This window comes from Octodon degus, unplaced genomic scaffold (genome assembly GCF_000260255.1).
Source record: "Octodon degus isolate 3935 unplaced genomic scaffold, OctDeg1.0 scaffold00006, whole genome shotgun sequence".
Taxonomy (NCBI): domain Eukaryota; kingdom Metazoa; phylum Chordata; class Mammalia; order Rodentia; family Octodontidae; genus Octodon; species Octodon degus.
Window position 1 is genome coordinate 9,678,967 of NW_004524582.1, and position 3,420 is coordinate 9,682,386.

Sequence of the window (3,420 nt, forward strand, 5' to 3'; positions counted from 1 at the left end):
TTGTTTTTAAGAGATCTTTTCTTACTTTTTCACTAGCTGAAATGGTGTCTTCAAGGTCTGAAGCTCCAAATTCAGTTTCATTCAAAGATTTTTGCCAGCTTTTGATTGAGGTTTTAATTTCCTGTATATCTCTTTGCATTTGCTTCATGTATTCTATTTCTTTCTTATATTGCTCACTCAAGGATTCCATCATTTTTCTATTCTCATCTATTTTTATCAGTGTCTTCTTTAGAATCATTTAATAATTCTTTCATTATAGTTATCATTTCTTTTTTTACTTCAGAGTTTATTTCTAATATCACTTCCTCTATAGTATTCTGCATTTGTTTCTGTACTTCAAACACTATTATTTCAGAGATTTCATGTCTATGATTTCCCATTTGTTCTATGCTGTTGTCTCTTACATTTGTTCTGGATGAGCTCAGGGTCTGAGAAGACATTTTGCTCCTTCTCTTTGCCATTTTATATAGCACTGTCTTCTGCCTATGGTGTAGAGCTTTGGTTCAGTTATTGCCTTAGCATGTACCGATATTTTTACCAGAGAGACATTGTGTCTTTTAGGCAGTTACAGTTTTATATTTGTAGAACCAAAATTAGTATCACTAATAATGAGTAGTGAGATTTATCAGTTGACCATCTTTTGTATCTAATGGGTTTCCTTTTAAGACCCTAAGAACAAACATTATGACTGTATATCTAAGCAAATATTAGATTGGGAATTTTTACTTAAATTATTTTCCCTAGGTTCTATCTGATCACCACCCTTTTGTACCTGTAGGCTTCCAGGCAGACTAGTTCACCCTGGTTCACTGTTGCCCCCTCTCTCAATCAAAAGAGAATGAGAGAGAATGCTTTTATAGATCTGGGTCTAGCAAAGTGTCTCAGCTTGCCAGGTCTGGATATACCAAGTTCAAACTCGTCCAGATGGGCCTGGCTTGGGTCTGGCTGCTGTGCTCCACTTCTTCCTGTTACAGCCCATGTAATTGGACCCAATGTGCCTCGCTGGCAAGATGTTCTGCTCTTGGATTAGTTGGGTGGATCTCACCCCTTGCCTTTCTGCAGGGAGTTCTGTTGCAGGGCTCAACACCATGTGTGCTGGGCCTGGGGCCCTGTTGGAGTAACATCTGGTGGACCTAGAAGGTCTAACACATAAGCCGGACTGGGGGGTTTATTTATTTATTTACTTATTTATCTATTTATTTAGGGATAAAACAAACTTTCACTTTCCAGGAAAGCACTTATGCCACTGAGCTATCTCCAATACAGTTTCTTACTATAGATGAAAACATATACAGTTTGTAACAAAAGTTACATCACTTAGTTTTGCAGTGAAATAGTTACAAGTTTTAAATCCGACAGATTCTGTTTTTCTTCTAATGATGTAATTTCTTCTTTTATTTGTCCAAGTTTTTGCAAATTGCTGCAATTTAGATTTTTTTAGCACTACACAGGAAAGACTAGATTATGATATTGCAGAAATGAACACTAGAGTCTCAGTATTTGAAAAGTCCATTGGTTCCACACAGGGTTCGATGCAGCAGTCCTCAGCAAAGCACTCCTGAGTGGCTGCCTGTCAGCGAGCCCCCCATGACCGCTTCTTTTTCCTTCTTCTGATCAGAAGTCATGGTGCTTCCTGCCCCGATGGGTGCTGCAAAGACAGCAGCAACGCCTGTGGAAAACAGCCAGTAGTCAAGTCAAAAAAATGGCATACCATCCCCTTCCTACTCTCCTCTGGCCACGCTCACATTATTTCTACATCATTGCAAGAGTTTTCTGGAAATACAGTGTTTTCTGTATATTCAAAAGGAGGAGGGAGATTACTCTTTTATAGATACCTGGCAGGGCTTTTAAATGAAATTACCCAAACTCCTTGGTCACTGTACAGTGAATGGTATTATCAAAGTGAGGATAACAGATTAGCACTTTTTGGCAGAACCTGGGATTGAACTCAGGCCCTTGCACTTTCCAGGGAAGCCCTTATTCTACTGAGCCATCTCCAGGGCCCCTACCAGATTAGTTCTTAATCTGCTTTTACTTCCTGAGCAGTAAGTTTGGTTGATAACATGTGGTACTCAGTCTAAAGTAGAGAAGGCCTGAAGCTAGGTTCCTCCTTGGTGACCAACTCTAACAATGGACACAATAACTTGCATGATACTGGGGCATAAAAACAGTTTGTACTGGAAGTTGGTGACAAATTTGAAATACCTCAGGATTTTAACTTCTTTTATTATTGACTCTGTGAATATATTGTTTATTAACTGTCGAGTACATCAGGATTATACTGCTTTTCATGTTATTTCCTCCATTTGATAAATGACATTTACTACTTAGAAATTATTCTATGAAATGGATATTTATATTGTTAATTATAAATGCAACAATCAAAATGTCTTTTACCTATGAAATATATTTTTTTCTTAATTAATATCAGTTCATAGGATGATGAGAAAGCCTCATAGGATGATACAGTTATTCATTCGTAAGAAAACATGCTTTGCTTTTAAATATTCAGGTATTGGGGAAATGAGACTTTGAACTAGTAAAACATCTTTTCTTTTCCAGTGGAATAAGTAAATGCTTACTTCATATTTTGGTAATAGTTTTTTATCTTGTTTTTCCTTTTTTCCCATAGTTTTAATGAGAAACAAATAGCAATGAGACAGTTTCAAATCAAATTGGTGGGAGAGTTTCAATAATCAACACATTGCATACATTCTTTCTAGTGGTTAATTGCTGTAAAAGATGCGGACTTGATATCCTATTTACAAACACCATTAGAACAAATCCCTCTATTCATTAAGAGAATGTAACTATATATCTATCCTAACCATTTTGAATACACAGATACAAAATGGACATTCATCTGTATCCACTTTTTTTGTTAAGTTCTGTTATTTGAACATTATAGGTGTGCAAACTCAGCAAAATATTCTAAAAGAGTTCAGTAGCCCATAATAGTATTGGGTCTTCCGTTTGATTGGCAATGTCAGAAATTGTTGACATGCGTCCCCTACAGCTCAACATAACAGCATGGCTTTACTTCTTATATTTTGTTTTTATACTTTTCTGGGTCTGATAAGGTCAGTGAAATCCCCTCAGGATTTTTCCTGAAATCCTGTACCTCAGATTGTACAATCTTTGTCAGTGTCAGTCATGTGGATGAGTCATGTCCATTGCTTGGCCAATATGCTTTCTGTGAAAGCCTGAGAGAGGGTTTTCTCCCCATGTGACTTTCCTTAGGCACACTCTACATCATCAATCACTTTCCTCTTTGGCCCCATAATCTTCTTGATCAGAAAATTTGGGACACTACCTAGGTATATGACGTTACAGTACAAGTTCTCATATGTCCTGAGTCTTAATTGACCTTGGAAGGCTAGGGCTAAAATGTTGGCTTTCCTTGCGGCCCTCCCTTATCTC